We start from the raw sequence: 19,953 nt of genomic DNA, 5'->3' as shown, positions 1-19,953 counted from the left end.
CTGCTGAAGTGAGGTGAGCTCAGCAGGGACACTGATGTTATCAGCTCCCTCTTGAACCATTTAACAATAAAAGTCATGTTTGGATAAACCACAGCTCTGCCTTCCTCGGGGTGCAGGCTCAGCTCAGCATTTCCTGGCTGATAGGGATCAAGTACAGCTTCAGACCAAACTCTTCTTCTGGTGGGACTTCATGTCAGCAGCTATTTGGATGTGCTTCAGGAGCCTTTCAAGGGGTGTTTAAATTATCAGAAGATGAAACAGAGATACACACACGCACCCAAAAAAGGATTATGTGCTTGCCCTGAAAGCAAAACAATTTATTGTCCAAAACAACAGGAAATTCTCCATGAACTCCTTGTTGGCCCCTTTCAGCTCGGGATATTCTGTGATTCCCTGATCTGTCCCCATCCTTCAGGAATCCCACAAAGCCAGGCTGGCAGCAGTGCTCACCACAGGGCACAGGGAATATTTTAAGTGCCTGTTGTGTTTTCCACATTTAAAGGATTTTAGAGGTCTCAAAACCGTGGGACATTGGAAACAATCACAGCATTCCTTCCATGTTTTCCACCCTTTGAGCAGAACCTGGGCGCTGAGAGACAAATCCTTGTCTTGGAATGTGGATTCTCCGAATTGGCCGAGAATTTCCAAATTCCCAGCCCTTCCTGGGGAGCCCCATTCCATGGCCAGGCTCTGCTCTGGGATCCAGGATGGCAGGACAGGATCTGACGCCCAGGAGGGAGATGCTGCCAGGCAGGAGCAGGGCCGCGGGAAGGACAGACTGCCTGGACAGATTCCAGCAGGGTCTGGAGCAGGACAAGACCTGGGTGGGGACAGGGAGGCCGGCAGGGCTGGGGGACAGTGAGAACCAGTCCCTGCATCCCTTCTGGCGGCTCAGCCTGGCAGAGATGCTTTCCCTGCGGGGCAGGGTCCTCCTCCCCAGCACGGCCTGGCCCCGATCCCTGCCCGGAGCTCCTCCCTCCCGTGCCGCTGGCTCCGGGGATGTTTGTCCGGAGCTGCTGCCGAGGGTGTCTGGAACAGCCTCCTGCAGTCCTCAGCCCACCCCTGGGGACATCCAGGGCGATGCAATCCATCCTGGTGCCCGGCGTGTGTTCCCTGTGCCCTTGGCATCGCCCGAGGGGATGGAGAAGGATCCCGCAGCTGCCTGGTGTGTCCAGCACTGCCAGTGTGTCCCCATCCCAGTGTGTCCAGCGCTGCCAGTGTGTCCCCATCCCAGTGTGTCCCCTCCCCAGTGTGTCTCCATCTCAGTGTGTCCCCTCCCCAGCGTGTCCCCTCCCCAGTGTGTCCCCTCCCCAGTGTGTCCCCTCCCCAGTGTGTCCCCATCCCAGTGTGTCCCCTCCCCAGTGTGTCCCCTCCCCAGCGTGTCCCCACCCCAGCGTGTCCCCTCCCCACCCCAAAGCAGCCCCCCCAGCCCACACCATGCCCCTGCTGCCTGTCACTGCGGGGCAGGTGGTGGGGACCGAGCGGGGACAGTCTGGGGACAGACAGACAGGCAGACAGACAGATGTTGGCCCAGGGGTGGGATGGGCAGCAATTGGTGCCATAGTGGCAGGGTTGGAGGTGGCTGAGGAGCAGAGCTGGGCACAGGAGGGTGCAGGTGGAGCTGGGATGAGGGGTAAGGGGTGCTGGCTGAGCAGGATGGGGATCCTCACAACACAGGGTGGCTCCTCCAGCTGGCACTTCCATTGCTAAAAATACAAACGGCCCAGGAAGGCACCCCCAGCCCCCAGCTTGTTGTTTTCAGGGGTGTCCATCCCTCCTGCCCCGTGCCCAGCATGGGCAGCAGTTGGGTCTCCAGAACACCACTGGCTCCATCCTCCTGGATGGGGACTGGGATGGAGCTGGGGAGGTCAATCCAAAGCAGCTCCTCACAGAACACCTTCTGTCTGTATTTTCATTCCCACAGATGTGCTCCACCTCCATCCTGTGCTGGCACTGCCCCCACAGCTCTGCTCTCCTGCTCCATTCCCAAACCAGGTCCTTGCAGCTTCTCACTGCTCCTGGCTCACAGGCTGGGGCTGCAGCCAAAGTCCCGGCTGGAAGAGCAGCACCCAGCACAGTCCATCCCACAGTAATCCCTTCCCAGTGCCTTTCCTGCTGTTCCCACGAAGCAGGAGCCCCCAGAGCTCCGTGGGGCCATGGAGGGAGCAGGAGTGGCACGTCCCCTTGGGGACATTGCTGTTCTTTGTCCATTGTTCCCTCTTGGCTCAGCAGAGGGAGCGATAAGTGGGGAGAGGGCAGCGCTCGGTTCCTGCTCCGCGACAGGTTATTTCCCGACCTCTCCTTAGGTAAACTCAGCCCTTCACCTCCCTCAGAGTTTGCTTTGCTCTCCCTCACCCCTCCAGCACGGCGTGGGGCCCAGGAGAGCAGCCTGGCTCTATTAATAGCCCCTGGAATTGCCAAATCCCTCCCGAGTGTTGAAAGCGTGGCCGCGAGCCCATGATTCAGCTCCGCGGTAACGCACGGGACGGTTCCCCAGCGCGGCTGGGGTGGGAGAGCTCCCAGCTCTGCCCCGGCCCTGCAGGGCCAGCTGGGCTCTCCTTGGGGAGGGGAGATGGGGAAGAGCCCATCAGCTGGGATTTCCTGGCTTGCAAGGAACACGGATGGTCTTTGTTGCTAAACTTGGTGGTGTTCTGTGTTCTGTGCTTTGGCCGCTGCCCGAGCTCGCTCTGCACAGGGATCCACGCAGAGTAAAATCCAGGAGCCTCAGAGAGGGCAAAGCCATGGAATCATGGAGTCCTGGGACCATTTCAGTTGGAAAAGACCTCTAAGATCATCAAGTCCATTCCCCCAGCACTGCAAAGTCCCACCAAATCATGTCCCCAAGTGCATCCACAGAGCTTTTAAATCCCCCCAGGGATGGTGGCTCCACCACTGCCATGGGCAGCTCTGCCAGTGCTTGGCAACCCTTTCCATGAAGAAATTTTTCCCAATATCCAATCCAAACCTTTTCTGGAGTGACTTGAGGCCGTTTTTCTTGTCCCCAGGGCTGAAGCAGGCTCTTGGGGTTGAAATCCATGGTGCTCCGTGAGCAATCCTGCCCAGAGGAGAGGGGAGAGCATCTCCTCAGGCTCCTGCTGGGTTTGAAGTCTTGGACTCTCCTTAAGTTTGGCTTGAGAGTGACTCACATTGGGGAGTGGGAGCTTTGCAGGGCTGGGGTGGCTCCCTGTGGATCCTGGACCTGCTGTGGGAGAAGTGACCTGTGGGGAGAGGTGGGATCCTGGATATGGAGATACAAGGGATGCTGCAGCCGGGAGAGTTCAGCTGAGCACAGCAGGGAGCAGGCAGGGAGCCCCAGCTGCGAGCAGGGCCAGGCACCAACACCAAGGCAAATATTTGGAAAGGCATTTGCAGCCCAAAAATAGCTGGAAAAGCTTTCAGGAGCAGAGTTGGAACTGTGTCTGTGGGCAGCAGCCAGAGTCCCCCAGCCCAGAGCAGCTCCCAGACACAGGGGACGGAGATGGGAAAGGGGAATGACCAACATCTGCCCATTAATTACCCTTTCTAGAGGGGGGACCTGTGGGGCTTCTTTTGGAGACATCCCATCCCATGGACCTGGAAAGTGAATAGGGGAAAAGTGGCATCATCCTCCTTGTCAATACAGGGCTGCTGAAATGTGGGAACCAAGAATCAAATAATCTCATTTTTCCCCAGCAATCAGCACCTGAGGATTCAAAGGGGCTGTGTGCTTTAGGAGGGCACAGAGGGGTGGTGTGGGATCTCAGCACCTCAGGACTGAGGTGCAGAGTGACTGAGATCACCCTTGGGGGGCTCGGAGGTCCTGGAATGTTGCCAGAAGTGTCTGGTGGCTGGACTTTGATCCCACACAGGAGATGACACCTGTATGAGGATGGGAGGATTGGGATAAATGGTGAAGGGATAGGTTAATTAGAGTGTGAAACACAGGGTTTAGGATTTCTGTACAGGGGGGTCTAAAGAAGTAAGATGGAGGAATTGGGGCGTGTCCTGTCCTTCTTCTTCTTCTTGGCCTCCATCTTCTGTGGTGATGTTGGCACTTTGGGATTGGTTATTACTAAAAGTGCACTGGTCAATAAGGGTGAAAGGTATTGGGGGAAATAGGTAAATATTGTGTATGTAATTTTGAGTATAAAGATAGATAAGTGACCGCCCCGGGGGCTCTCAGTGTGCCCATGGCTGGCTGCTGTGCAGACCTCTGTCGGGGCAAGAGAAAATCTTTTAGATAAAAAACTAATAAACACCGGAGAACGAGAAAAAACCTGAAGCCTCTTCTCGTCCTTTGGAGCGTGGGCTGCCCAAGGCCACCCCGAGCCTTTCCAGGTCATTGAAACAGCCGAGAAAGAGACAGGGTGGAGCAGGTTCCCCACTCCAGACACCCAGCTTGGAAAGCACCAGCTCAGAAACACCCACCCACTCTTGGACACCCAGCTCAGAAACCTCAGCCTGCTCCCCCTGAGCCAGAGGTGGGTGTAAATCCAAGCAGGCAGCAGGGACAGGCAGCAGGAGCCTCTGGTTGGGATTCCTTGCCAGGTGAACGTGTCCAGAGTCAAATCCTGCCTCTGAACCATCCCTGGGGTCCTGCATTTCCCTCCTGCTCAATCTCTCCCCAGATCCCTGCACGCTCCCCAGGAAGGGCACAGCCCCCAGAAGGACACAGGGTGGGTGACAACACCCATCTCCAGGTGTTGGCAGCGAGCTAAGGGGACAACCAGGGTGGGAATGACCTGAGTCACTTGGCCAATGTCCCCTCCTGGGTCCCCACCCTGGTGGCACTCATCCTTCCTCCTCCTTTCAAGAAGAACACGACAAATATGAGCTGGCAACTCTGCCATGCCATCCTCAGGGGCTCTGGCTGCCAAGGGACACCAGCTGAGGGACAAATCCCAAAAGTTCCAGTGTTGAAGTGAGGGGAGAACGACCATCCTTTGATGCATCGAACTCAGGTTTATTGATCGATCAGCCAGTTTAAATAATAGTGTTAACGAACTTCATGCATATTCCAAAATCCAGGTTCATGATAGGCTAACAGAGAAAACTCTAACCACTCCTTTTGTTTTACAATACCGTTAATTGTTTACACAAAACAAAGCCAGTGTTCCCACTGTGATATGAGAGGTTCCCTAAAATTCCATATCTGTTCCCAGGGTGCCATCTTTTCCCAGAGAAGGTGTTTCACTTGTTATGGGAAGACTGCCTGAGAACCTTATTGTTTATAAAGTGATGCCTGAGAGAGTCTAATTGTTTATAGAAATCAGGCTGGGAACTGCTTTTGGAACTGTCTCACAGCTACCTTTTACTTTTCTCTCAATTGCATGGCTTCATGGCCTTTTTCTTCTTTCTTTTTCTTTGAACTCAACTCTCCTCATTCCAGGTCTGCCGGCTCTCTGCAGCCCCTTGCTCTTCCCCCGGGGGCTGGGGAGGAGGCAGCGGCGAGGCTGCAGGTGCAGCAGGATCCTCTCTCATTCCCTCTGCTCTGAGGCCAGGCTGAGCTCCCCACCAGAGCCCTCCCTAGCAGGGATGCTTCTGGAAGTGCTTTTGGAGCTTAATTAAGTGCTGGCTTAATTATAGGGCTGGCTGTGACATCCCTGTGTCCCGCCTGGCACTCGTCCCTATCCCTGGGGCATCAGCAAAACCCAAAATCCATAAATAAAAAAGCCACCAAGCCCCAACCTGTCTGTTTGTCCTCACTCCATGACTTCCAGTGGTGCAGGAGACAGGAGCTGGGAATGTCTGGGGCTCCAGCTCAGACAGGATGCTGCCACCTTGGGGTGTTGAGATAGGTCCCAAAAGGTCCCAAAAGGTCCCAAAAGGTTTGGAGGTCCCAACACCAATGCTGGGAATGGGTCACCTCCTGTGTGGCACCTTCACCATCCCCAAGGACACCAGGGTGGCCATCCTGGGTGGCACCTGCAGCAGAGAGCCCCAGGGTGAGGGTGGCACCCAGAGGGTGGCATCCAGAGGGTGGCATCCTTCACTCTCTCCATCCATCCAGAGGGACACCCAGCCCTCTCTCCCAGTCTGGAATTGCTGTGGGCAGCTTTGAGCACTGGGGACAGATGTGTCCCTCACTCCCCCGGGCCTGGGACACCCAGCAGGGACTGTCCCCACTGCTGGGGGTGGCACACGGGGATCTCTCTGTCCCTGGGGGTGGCACACGGGGATCTCTCTGTCCCTGGGGTGGCACACAGGGATCTCTGTCCCTGGAGTGGCACACGGGGATCTCTCTGTCCCTGGGGTGGCACACAGGGATCTCTGTCCCTGGGGTGGCACACAGGGATCTCTCTGTCCCTGGGGTGGCACACGGGGATCTCTCTGTCCCTGAGAGTGGCACACGGGGATCTCTGTCCCTGGGGGTGGCACACGGGGATCTCTCTGTCCCTGGGGTGGCACACGGGGATCTCTCTGTCCCTGGGGTGGCACACAGGGATCTCTCTGTCCCTGGGGTGGCACACGGGGATCTCTGTGTCCCTGGAGTGGCACACGGGGATCTCTCTGTCCCTGGAGTGGCACACGGGGATCTCTCTGTCCCTGGGGTGGCACACAGGGATCTCTCTGTCCCTGGGGTGGCACACAGGGATCTCTCTGTCCCTGAGAGTGGCACACGGGGATCTCTCTGTCCCTGGGAGTGAAGCAGCTCAGGAGAAAGCCATGGAGAGTGAAATGGGAGGGTGGGATGTGATTCAGCGCTGCCCTGGCCAGAGGAAATCCCTCCTGATTCATCCCCTGTGGCTTTTGGGTGACCCAGGGGTGCCACCCCACAGCAGGGAGGGCTCTGGGTGCTGGGGCACTGCCAGGTGCTCCAGCCTGGCCGTGGGGGACAGGGACATTCCAGGGATGACACATGGGTCACCAAAACGCTGCCTGGGCTGAGTAAGAGACAAAGCTGGAATTTTCCCCAGCAGGGATTTCTCTCTTCCTTGCTCACAGCCAGCAGCTTGGCTTGCAGGAGTCTGCTCCAGCTGGGACAGGTCTCACATGTTTTGTTTTATTTTATTTTATTTTATTTTATTTTATTTTATTTTATTTTATTTTATTTTATTTTATTTTATTTTATTTTATTTTATTTTATATTATTTATTTTATTTTATTTTATTTTATTTTATTTTATTTTATTTTATATTTTATTTTATTTTATTGTATTTTATTTTATTTTATATTTTATTTTATTTTATTTTATTTTATTTTATTTTATTTTATTTTATTTTATTTTATTTTATTTTATTATTTATTTTATTTTATTTATTTTATTTTATTTTATTTTATTTTATTTTATTTTATTTTATTTTATTTTATTTTATTTTATTATTTATTTTATTTTATTTTATTTTATTTTATTTTATATTACTTATTTTATTTTATTTTATTTTATTTTATTTTATTTTATTTTATTTTATTTTATTTTATTTTATTTTATTTTATTTTATTTTATTTTATTTTATATTTATTTTATCTGACTTTACTGTGCAGTCTGATTCCCAGGGAAGGGCTTCCCACCACAGCCCAGCCTGGCTCCTGGTGGCAGAGCTTCAACCATTCCTCATGCCCTGCCATGCCAGAGGGCCCAGCTGGCTGCAGTTCCCAGCTTTTCTCCCTGGAGGGGCACCCCCCGAGCCCATGGTGTGTTCCCCAGCCATGGATAAAGCCCTGGATAGGTGCCTTGGGGGTGGGCTTCCCTCAGGAAGGGGCTGGGTTGGCTTTTGGGGATCACCAGCCGAGGTTGTCCTGGCTTCCCTCATCCCTGGACTTGCTCCCTGAATCCCAGCTCGTGTCTGCTGCTGGGGATGAGCCACAAAGAGACTTTCAGCAGGCCCAGCCCTGCACACTCCTGTCCCCAGCAGCTCCCCAGGCAGATCTCTGCCTTTAGGACGTGAGCTAAAGCCAGTTCATCACGAGCCTCCTGTTGGCCACTTCCTCTGGACGTCCTCAGCTTTCCGTGATTTTTTATTTTCTTGAGCAACATCCCTCTGAGATCTTGGGGATGGTTGGGAGCTGAGTCATCAGATGCAAGGGCTGAGTAACTCTGCTCTGCTCTCTCTCACTCCTTGGATCTTCCCTGATCCAAACTTCTCTGTGCTCCCGCCCTCCTGCGCAGGAAAATCCCGTGGTGCTGGGAACATCCTGCTGGGAGCATCCTTGGTATCCAGGATATGGAACAGGCTGGGAGAGCTGGGGGTGCTCCCCTGGAGAGGAGAAGGCTCCAGGGAGAGCTCAGAGCCCCTGGCAGGGCCTGAAGGGGCTCCAGGAGAGCTGCAGAGGGACTGGGGACAAGGCATGGAGGGACAGGAGCCAGGGAATGGCTCCCAGTGCCAGAGGGCAGGGATGGATGGGAGATTGGGAACTGGGAATTCCTGGCTGGAATGGAATTGCCAGAGCAGCTGTGGCTGCCCCTGGATCCCTGGAAATGTCCAAGGCCAGGCTGGACAGGGCTGGGAGCAGCCTGGGATAATGGAAGGTGTCCCCATGGCAGGGGTGGGATGGGATTTAAGGTCCCTTCCAACCCAAACCATTCCATGATCCTGTGACAGGAGACAGCTTTTCTTAGACCATTTTCTTGCCCCGGTGGACCAAGGTGACTTTTTGTCCCTGCCAGCCCTGATTCCCAGCTGTCAGTGCTGGCATTGGTCACTTTATTGGTGACTTTATTCTCTGCAGGGCTCAGCTCTTGCTCACCCCTCCTTGCTCTCCTGGCCATTGCCCTCTCACTCACCCTGTGCTGCTCTGATGCCCCCAGTGAGTCTCTGTGGGATTTTCCAGCCCACGGCAGCTGTTGGTCTGTCCCACAAATTGGATTTTCATCCAGCTCCTTGTCCCTTTCCACCCTGGCTGCTGTCCCTGGAATGTGGCTCCCTGTGGGCGACCCCCAGCTCCCCTTGGCTCTGCCATCCCCTACAGAGGGACCTCAGAGCAGGACAAGGACACTCCCAAAGGGGTCTGGACCCTCTGTGAGGATGAAAACCCCACAATGAATCCCTGCAAGGACAGGGATCACCCACAGGACCCTCCTGTTAGGGTTCAGGGTCCTGATGCCAGCACAAGGATCTCACAATGACTCCTGAAGGAGTCTCTGAGTGACTCCCTAAGGTCTTCCCTGCTAGGATGGGGACCCCAAAAGTGTCCCCTGTTAGTTATGGCCCTGTGGAGTGCCAGCAGCCTTCCACTCTCAGGAAGGAACCAGAGAATCCAAGCAGGGGTGAAAGGGGAATTAAACAGGATTTTTAAAAATGCTCTGGGCACTGCTGTGTGAAGGAAAGTCTGAGAGAAAGCATGCCCTCAAAAAGAAATCCTCCCTGGCTTAGCACTTCCTTCTAAAAACACACAATGACTTCAGAAAAATGTCAGAAAACACATTTTGTCTCCCCAGAGGGAGAGAGGAAAAACAGAGAAAAGCAGCAGTGTGATGTTGTTTGGTGGCTGAGCCTCAATCCTTGTCCTGGCAGGGGTGGGGAATTTTCTCCAGGGGCTTTGGGTGGGCAGGGTGGAGTTGTGGGGGCTGCAGATACCCCTGAGAGCACCTCTGCAATGCCCAGGCAGAGCTGACCCCCCTCAAAAACTCATCCAGTGCTCAATATTTGCTCCCAAACAGAAGGGATGTGCCAAAGAAGATTATTGATTATAAACCTTGGAAATCCCGACTGGTTCCCACAACATTCACCCCAGCCACGAATCGTTTGGGGAACAGCTCTGGTGAAGCTCTCACGAGTGTTTGGCAGCTCTGGCTGCCTGAAGCTGAGCCCAGTTTGTCCCTGCTGCAGCTGCAAGTGGCACCATGGCAGGAAAATGCTGTGCCCAGGGAGGAGCAGAAACTCCAACAAGGAGGGAAGTGCTGAGCAAACCACCTGGGGAAGGACCCCTCCGAGGGGGAAGGAGCTGCTTGAAGCAGAGGATGTCCTGCCCTGGATGTGCTGGTGGTTGGTTTTGATCCCGGAACCCTCTCAGGAGTGTCAGGGTTCTGTGTTTTGCTGTCCTGGGATGCTCCCAAGGCGCTCAGCAGCACCAAGGCTCCGGTTCCAGAGCATCCTGCAGGGAATGCTGACGTGTCAGGGCTGATTGGCTGCTAAAACTGGGGAATGCAGAAGGTAATGAATGGAAGGATGATGGCAAAATGCCACACACTGAGAAACCAGCCAGGCACAGCAGTTCCAGTGGCCAGACACACCAGGACAGAGCCTGGAAGCTTTTCCCTTGTCCTCTTTTCCCTTTGCCCTTTCCTCTTTTCTCTTCCCCTCTCCTTTTCCTTGTCCCCTGTACCCTGAGCCCTGCCCTATCTTCCTTTCTCTTTTCTCTTGCTCCCTTTCCCTTTTCTCTTCCCTGACCTCCTTCCCCTTTCTTGTCTCCTGTCCCTTGTCCCCTTTCCACCTTCTTTTGCCCATTTCCTCTTTCCCTTTCCTCTTTCCTTTCTCCCATCCCCATCCCCTTTCCCTTTCCTTGTCCCCTGCCCTCTCTTGCTCCTTTCTCTTGTTCCCTTTCCCTTTTCTCTTTCATTCCCCGACCCCCTTCCCCTTTTCTTTGTTTCCTGTCCCTTGTCCCCTTTCCACCTTCTCTTGCCCCATTTCCCCTTCCCCATTTCTCTTTGCCTTTCCCTCATTCCTGTCCCATTTTCCTTCCCCATTTCTCTTCCCCTTTTCCTTGTCCCTGCCCCCCTTTCCTCTCCCATTTCTCTTCCCATTACCCCATCCCCTTCCCCTTTCCCTTTCCCTTGTTCCCTGTCCCTTATCCCTCCTCCCTTTCCTCCTGCCCCCTTTCACCTGTCCCCTTTGCCTTCCCCATTTCTCTTCCCCTTTCCCTCACTCCCGTCCCCTTTGCCTTCCCCATTTCTCTTCACCTTTCCCTTGTCCCTGTCCCCTTTTCCCTTCCCTTTTCTCTTTCCCCCATCCCCATCCCCTTCCCCTTTCCCTTGTTCCCTGTCCCTTATCCCGCTTCCCTTTCCTCCTGCCCCCTTTCACCCATCCCCTTTTCCTCCCCCATTTCTCTTTGCCTTTCCCTTGTCCCTGTCCCCTTTTCCTTCCCCATTTCTATTCCCCTTTCTCTTCTCCCTGTTCCCTTTTCCTCTCCCTTTTCTCTTCCCTTTCCCCCATCCCCTTCCCCTTTCCCCTTTCCCTTGTTCCCTGTCCCTTATCCCTCTCCCCTTTCTTCCTGCCCCCTTGTCCCTGTCTCCTTTTTTCCTTCCCCATTTCTCTTTGCCTTTCCCTGGTCCCTGTCCCCTTTTCCTTTCCCTTTCCTCTTCTCTTTTCCCCATCCCCTTCCCCTTTCCTTTGTTCTCTGTCCCTTATCCCCCTTCCCTTTCCTCCTGCCCCCATTCCCTGTCCCCTTTTCCTTCCCCACTTTTCTTTGCCTTTCCCTTTTCCCTGTCCCCTTTTCTTTCCCAATTTCTCTTTGTCTTTCCCTTGTCCATGTCCCCTTTTCCTTTTCATTTTTCTCTTCCCTTTCCCCTATCCCCTTTCCCTTTCCTTAGTTCCCCATCCCTTATCCTCCTTCCCTTTCCTCCTGCCCCCTTTCCCCTGTCTCCCTTCCCTTCCCCATTTCTCTTCACCTTTCCCTTGTCCCTGTCCCCTTTTCCTTCCCCATTTCTCTTCCCCTTTCCCTCACTCCTGTCCCCTTTTCCTTCCCCATTTCTCTTCCCTTTCCCCCATTCCCTTTCCCTTGTTCCCTGTCCTCTTTTCCTTCCCTATTTCTCTTCACCTTTCCCTTGTCCCTGTCCCCTTTTCCTTCCCCATTTCTCTTCCCTTTCCCCCATTCCCTTTCCCTTGTTCCCTGTCCCTTACCCCCCTTCCCTTTCCCCTGTCCCCATCCCTATTTGAAGAGCTGCAAATAGGGAGGTTTGCAGAGGCTCCTCATCCTCCTCAGGGCCATTGTCCCTGACAGAGGGATTCCAGGAACAGCCCCAGGGGACCCCAGATGCCCGGGATGAGGATGGGGATGACCCTGGAGGAAGCAGGAGCACTCCACAGCTCTCCAGATCATTCCAAGATGATGAGCAGCTTCCTCCAGCAGCCCCGGGGAGCTCTGGCAGAGCCCTCAGCAGGGCAGGGGCTGCTCCTGCCTTCCCCAGGCACTCATCTGCTGGGAGGGCTCATCCTGATGGATCTGCAGCCCAATCCAAGCCCTGCAGGGCCCTCAGAGAGACCTCCCAGCTCAATTAGCTCAATTCCCAGCCCCAGATGCATGGAAAAGGTCTGGAGCAGAGGAAGCAGCAGCTGCTCATGACAAATAAGTGTTGTGTCATGTACGCATCCCCTCCCATGACAAACCCAGTGCTGTGCAGGGCCAGAGCTCTGGTAGCACGAATGTCCAGGGATAAACAGGCTCCAAACCACTCTGGAACAGCTTCTTGTAAACACAGACTTTTCTTTTTAACTCTGCTCAAAACTCTGTCTGCTTTGATGTTTCACATCTGGCCTGGCCCTGACCATTTCCTCCTGCCCCCACAAGAGCAGACGGATAAATCCTTGTCCCTGCTGTGGTGTTTGGGATAGGGGGGTCCCAATAAAAGGCCAGGACCTTTCATTGGTGGATTTGTGGTGGATTTATCCATCCCGGTTTATTGGTGGATATCCAATCCCTTTTATTGGTGGATTTATGGTGGATTTATCCATCCCAGTTCTGCCAAGCACCGCTGTGCTGCTTGTCCAGCACCTTCCAGGTGCAGAGGGAGGAAGGAGGTGCTGGAATGGGTTTGGGGATGGTGATGTGCTCAAGGAGCTCTTGAGGGTCCTCCCAACCCCATTTCCACCACCACAGAGGGGAAACTGAGGCAGAGCAACCATAGAATCCCAGAAGGGTTTGGGGTGGAAGGAATCTCAAAGCTCATCTCACTGAACCCCATGGCAGGGACACTTCCACTATGCCAGGGTGCTCCAAGCCCTGTCCAGCCTGGCCTGGGACACTGCCAGGGATGGGATGTGCCAGACCTGAGGGCTGGAATTTTTCCTATGGCAGGAGCTCGCTCACAACCCAGCTGCTGAGAAAAGCAAGATTTCCAGGTGGTTTTTCTGAGAGTTTTTAACTCAGCCACAAAATGGCACCTTCTGCAGCTGGGGCAGCCCAGTGGGAACCTCAATGAAACCACAGCCCCAGCGCTGGCACGTAAAACCCCACAAGGATTTATGGCCTGACTTGCTTGGTAACCCCAGGGCCTTTGCTCTCCTCCTCACATGAGGATGCTGATGGGATCCTGCTTTATCCTAATAAGTGTGGGGTTTTTTTTGGGAGAGGTCACAGGCTCACCCCATGGGGCAGGATGGTGAGAGATCCACCCCGCTCCACCGTGCCTCGAGGCTTTTATGGCCCCTATAAAATCCAGATGCTCCATGTGAGTTTGACACTGTTTAGTCTCCGGCTTTGGGAGATTTAGGTCACTCTGGGAGCAGCAGATGGGCAGCATTTCCCTGCGGATTTGATGCACTTGGATGTTTGCACATTCCAGGGAAAGCCAGTTAAAATCAAAGCAGCCTGGCATGGGAAACCCTGGCCGTACCCAGGAGTGTCCCCAGCACATTCCCCACCTCAGGCTGCCCAGCAGGGACACGAGGGGCCCCTTCCAGAGCTCGGGAAGAGCCCGAGGGCACGGGGAATGTGTGATCCCGCCCTCCCTGGCGGGTGCGTGGGGAAGGAGGACATTATTAATAAATAAATAACAATATAAATTCCCTGACACCTCATCGGGATGCTCCTTGGGGACAGGACTTTCTCCGGGGGCGGGAGCACAGAGCAGCCGTGCCTGCAGAGCCGCTCCCACCCCGAGGGAGAGATGGAATTTTAGCCAGGCTTGGAAAACTTTCCCTTCTTTCTGTTTGCAGCCGCTTGTGGATCATCCGGGAGCTCTGGCTGGGCTTGCCCCTGTCCTTCTTTGGGTTTCTGGTTGGATGTCCCTCGGTTGGGGGGAATTCTGGGGGGCTCTGGGGGGCTCTGATCCATCCAGGCCTTTGTCTGCGTGTGCATTTTGGATAAAGGGTGGAGCAGGAAATAGCAGGGATTCAGGGATTCGGGAATTCAGGGGTACAGGGATGCAGAGATACAGGGATATAGGGATTTAGGGATATAGGGATCCAGGAGTACCGAGATACAGGAATTCAGAGACATGGGGATTCAGGGGTACAGGGATACAGGGATTCTGAAATTCAGGGATACAGGGACACAGGAATTCAGGGACACAAGGATTCAGGGGTACAGGGATACAGAAATTCAGGGATACAGGGGTACAGGGATGCAGGGATACAGGAATTCAGGGGTACAGGGATTCAGGGATATAGAAATACAGGGATACAGGGATATAGAAACACAGGGATTTGGGAATTCAGGGGTACAGGGATGCAGAGATACAGGGATATAGGGATTTAGGGATATAGGGATCCAGGAGTACAGAGATACAGGAATTCAGAGACACGGGGAGTCAGGGGTACAGGGATACAGGGATTTAGAGGTTCAGGAATTCAGGGATGCAGGGATTCAGGGATACAGGGATACAGGGATTCTGAAATTCAGGAATTCAGGGATACAGGGACACAGGAATTCAGGGACACAAGGATTCAGGGATACAGGGGTACAGGGATACAGAAATTGAGGGATACAGGGGTACAGGGATGCAGGGATACAGGAATTCAGGGTTATAGAAATACAGGGATATAGAAACACAGGGATTCAGGGGTACAGGGATACAGAGATTCAGAGATAGAGGGATCCAGGGATTCAGGGATCCTGGAATTCAGGAATTCATGGATACAGGGGTAAAGGGATACAGAAATTCAGGGATAGAGGAATCCAGGAATTCAGGGATACGGGGATTCAGGGAGACAAGGATTCAGGGACTCAGAAATTCAGGACTTCAGGGATACAAGGATTCAGGGATTCAGGGATAGAAGGATTCAGGAATTCAGGCATTCAGGAGTAGAGGAATTCAGGGATTCAGGGATCCAGGGATCCAGGGGTACAGGGATTCAGGGATAGAGGGATTCAGGAATTCAGGGATACAGGGATGCAGGAATTCAGGGACACAAGGATTCAGGAATTCAGGGATACAGGGATTCAGGGGTACAGGGATACAGAGATAGAGGGATCTGGGGATTCAGGAATTCAGGGATTCAGGGGTACAGGGGTACAGGAATATGGGGATATAGAAATACAGGGATCCATGGATTTAGGGGTACAGGGATTCAGGGATTCTAGGATATGGGGATATAGGGATACAGGGATACAGAAATTTGGGGATTTGGGGAATCAGAGAATCGGGGATTCAGAGATACAGAAATTCAAGGATACAGGGGTGCAGGGTCCAGCCCCATCCCAAGATGCTCCAGCTCACCCTCCCAGCACACCCAGCTCCATCTGTGAGGAAAAATGAGCAGCAGGAGGGCTGCAGCTCCATGGAATTGTGGAATATTTATGTTGGAAGAGACCTTAAAGCCCATCTTGTTCCAAGTCCTGCCATGGGCAGGGACACCTTGCACTGAACCAGGATGTTCACGCTGTTGTTTTGGTGTCAGAGGAAGAGAAAAACTGAATTATGTGAGAAAATGTCTGGCCACAGCCCTTCTGAGTGAGGAGGTCACGCCCACAGCTAAAATAAATCTGGTAGGCTTGAGAAATGGACAGTTTATGGCAAGCTGGGGAAATAAATGTGAGACCTTCACCCCCCTGCAATGCTGAACCCAAAAGCCAGAATGAAAATTGTTGTTATTACTCACATATTGTAAAAAAGCTTAAAAATTCAAGGCTCTGCTGGGAGAGCTGGGAGTGTTCACATGGAGAAGGCTCCAGGGAGAGCTCAGAGCCCCTGGCAGGGCCTGAAGGGGCTCCAGGAGAGCTGCAGAGGGACTGGGGACAAGGGATGGAGGGACAGGAGCCAGGGAATGGCTCCCAGTGCCAGAGGGCAGGGATGGGTGGGAGATTGGGAACTGGGAATTCCTCCCTGTGAGGGTGGTGGGGCTGATGCAGGGATCCCAGCCCTTGGATTCCACTGCAGGATTCCCAGGTTAAACTGATGTGGCACAAGGAATTTATGCCCCCACAAAAGTTTGTTCTGGATCTCTCAGGTGTATTTGGTTTCACTTTAGGTAATTCTGCCCAGCCCTGCTGCTTCCAAGGTCTCATAACCCCTTACAATGACAGGGAAAAAGCACAAATTCCTCACTTTGGGTCTCAGTGTTGTTGTTGATTTTAAGCCTATGAAGTTTGGGTTGCCACAAACAACCCCTGGAAAAGGCTGATCCCTCTTTCAGAACAGGATCATTCTGATGTGGGGTGACCTGAAGGACTCAGAGGAAAGGTTCCACATGAATATGTGGGGATGCAAAGGTGCAAAACCAGCTGCAAAAGCAGAAGGCAGCTGTGGCAAAGCCAAATGTGACATTTTCCTGTGGCATGGGAAGCCCTGGAAGCACTGCAGAGCCAGATGGGAAGCCCAGCCATGCCATGTCCCCATAAGTCACTTCCTTGGCTAATTAATGTAATCCAATTTAACATGGATCACACCCTCTGGAGCCCAGGGAGGGTTCCTGGGCCTGCCAAGGCAGTTCTGCTTGGCTTCCAGCATCCCAAAGGCCTGGAGCAGAAATTCCAGAAGTGCTCTGCAGGAATGCTGGGCTTGGACACACCACTGCATCCATCTCTTGGATCCCATCCCATGGATCCCATCCCATGGATCCCATCCCATCCCAATCCCATCCCATCCCATCCCATCCCCACGTTTGTAGAGTGTTCCCAAATGTTGCCCACATTTCCTGATCCCCCCTCAATGGGACTGAGGGACTTTTGTAGCCCCCATAAAACCACAGCCAGGACAGCCCAAAATGAGCATTTCCTCCCTGCTGTCAGCACAGAAATGTGGGGGAGATGTTCCAAACAAGCCAGGAAACGAGGGAGCAGGAGGGAAGAGCTTTTCCTTCTTCTCTACTCTCCCAAAATGCTTTTTCCCCAAAACCATTGTGTGGCATCAGCATCACTTGGGAATGGAGAGGGATTATTTCCAAGGGGCTGAAGGGCCGGAATAAAGGAGCTTTCCGCTGGCAGAGGTTAGATGGGACATTGGTGTCCTGGATTTCCAAGCAAATTGTTTTTGATTTCCCATCTGGATGGCAGTTGTCTTCTGTTCACTGGGCAGTTTTCCTTATCTCTTCCACAACCAGGGAGACACCTGCTGATAACAGCTATTGAATGTCCCTGCAGGGCTGATAAGAACTACAGCATCCCATTGGCAGATGTGAGCCCAGGGGGCGGAGCCAAGCATTCCTGCCTGGATATAATCTGGAGATTCTGGAACAGCAGCCAAGCATTCCTGCCTGGATATAATCTGGAGATTCTGGAACACCAGCCAAGCATTCCTGCCTGGATATAATCTGGAGATTCTGGAACACCAGCCAAGCATTCCTGCCTGGATATAATCTGGAGATTCTGGAACAGCAGCCAAGCATTCCTACCTGGATATAATCTGGAGATTCTGGAACACCAGCCAAGCATTCCTGCCTGGATATAATCTGGAGATTCTGGAACACCAGCCAAGCATTCCTGCCTGGATATAATCTGGAGATTCTGGAACACCAGCACGGCTTCTCCACTGGATTTCCCAGAGGATTTCCCTCTTCCCCTGGATCTCCAGAGGAAGACTGCACCCTTCTCCAGGATCCCTGCTCCAGCAGAACCAGCCCTGACACTGCAGGAGGGCTGAGCCACAATTCCAATGGGACTGCTGCCACCAGCCTGACCCACAGGGTGTCAGGTTGGGTTCTGACTCTGGCAGTGTTGGTTTAGTGTACTGCATTGTTTATTTTATCCTTTATTTTCTTCCCTAATAAGGAACTGTTATTCCTGCTCCCATATTTTTGCCTGAGAGCCCCTTAATGTAAAATTTATAACAATTTGGAGGCAGGGGATTTGCATTTTCCATTTCAGGGGAGGTTCCTGCCTTCCTTAGCAGACACCTGGCTTTCCAAACCCAGACAATTGGGAAGGAATTCTTCTCTATGAGGGTGGGCAGGCCCTGGCACAGGTGCCCAGAGCAGCTGTGGCTGTCCCTGGATCCCTGGAAGTGCCCAAGGCCAGGCTGGACAGGGCTTCGGAGCACCCTGGGATAGTGGAAGGTGTGGATAGGGGATAGAATGGGATGGCATTTTAGGTCCCTTCCATCCCAAACCATTCCATGATTCTATGGCAGATTTTGGACAAGATCCCCACTCCCTGCACCCCCCCAGGCACTGTGGAAAGTGTCACCATTTTTCAGAAAGCCTGAGGGGCAGCAGATGCCCTCTATTGTCTCCAGGGAATGTTTCCTCCCTCCCTCCTGTCCAGCAGCAGATTCCCAGCTGGAAATGCAGGGTTAAAGACCTGCCTGGAGCTTCCCTGGGCCAGCAGGTTTCCGGTGTGGGAATAAAAAAGTCATTAAGGGCTGGCACAGACAATGAAATGAAACTTTGTCATCGTGGATTTGAGCTGAGCAGATGCTGAGGGAGCTGATGAGAGGAAAATTAATTTGCTTTTTCGAAAGGCTCCTGCGTGATGTTAATAAAAGCAGCATTTTGTGCAGGCTCATGGCTCAGGATGCAGAGATTCACAGTCCTCCTGTCCTCCCAGAGCTCTGCTGAAGGCCCTTTTCTCCTTTGGAAGCAGAGAAAGGAGGAGTTTTTGGATTCCAGAGCTTGGGTGTAATCCCTGGCCAGCAGCTCAGGATGTGTCCTGGCCAAGGGACTCAGGTTTAAGGGGTTCCTCTCCTTGCAATTTACCTTTTATTCTGGCATTGAATTTGATCCAAATGATTTCCCTGAGCCATCCTTGCCAGGATTGCTGCCCTGATGGTTGGGAGAGTGCCTCTCCTGCAGCAAAAACCAATCCCAGGGGATGGATGCTGAATTTCCTGGTGAGGAGCCATAAACCTCCCAAAAAAACCAGCAGCTGCTAATTAGTGGTCAGCAGAGGAGCTGGGGGCTGGCAGGAATGAATCCTTGGATTCTGGGAGAATCCTGCCCTTGGGCTCTCCTCCCACCCTGTCACATTCCTGCAGGATGGAACCTCCTTGCCATTTCCAACATTTTTCCCATTTTTTAAAAATTTTTCCTTCTGTATTTTGCACTCCAGGCAGCCATTCCCTCTGGCTCAGAGGAGAATTGGAAAACTGATCCTGAAATTCCAGCGTGAGCAAGCAGGTCATGACCATCCAGATAAATAAAGCTCAAGGACCCAAAGGCTCTTCCTAAAGTTTTTTGGCTCCTTTTCCAGCTGAACACAGCCTGAGCCACGATGGGAGCCCCAAAATTTGCCCAGAATTTGCTTTTCCTCCTGCTGAGGGAATCATTTGGGAATGAAGGGACAACTGTGCCCTGCCAGTGCTGGGTGGGATGGTGCCAAATTTGTGTTCCCAAGGTTGGCACCGGGATTAATGACATTCCATGGGCGTTGGGAGCACCCCAGCTTCACCCCCATGGGCAGGCACATCTGGAAAACCTATTCCTAAACTTCCACAGCCCCCCAGCCACGGGGTGCTGCCAAAAACTCATTTGAGCGAGAGCAGCCCCTGCCTGACATCTGCCCACACGCATTTGGGAGGCCAGGAGACTTCCTGTGGGCATTGGCAGCCTGACAGGAGTGACCTCAACCCTGCCTTTTTTAGGGTGGGTATTTTTGGGGGTGGTGTTTTGATAACAGGTGGGAGCTCTGCCTGCCTCTCCCTGCCTGTGGGATGGGCAGGTTTGAGGGAAGAGCTCAGAGATGGGGAGGAAATTGTGTAGCTCTGTTAAGAAAATGTCATTCTACATCTGTAAAAATGCATTTTATTGCCACTTTATAGGAAATTGGAGGCACCCACTTCCCCCTGCCAGCCTCTCCTGCTGCCTCTCCCCCCATTCCCGTGGTTTCATCCACATCCAACACATTTCCTCCAGGAGCCTGATCTACCCTGAGCAGCATCACAAGCACAAACCCACACATGATTCAGCAGGCTCCTTTGAGACACATTTATTATTTAAATATTTA

This window comes from Melospiza melodia, chromosome 6 (assembly GCF_035770615.1).
Source record: "Melospiza melodia melodia isolate bMelMel2 chromosome 6, bMelMel2.pri, whole genome shotgun sequence".
Lineage (NCBI taxonomy): Eukaryota > Metazoa > Chordata > Aves > Passeriformes > Passerellidae > Melospiza > Melospiza melodia.
Note: the sequence above shows the minus strand (reverse complement) of the source record.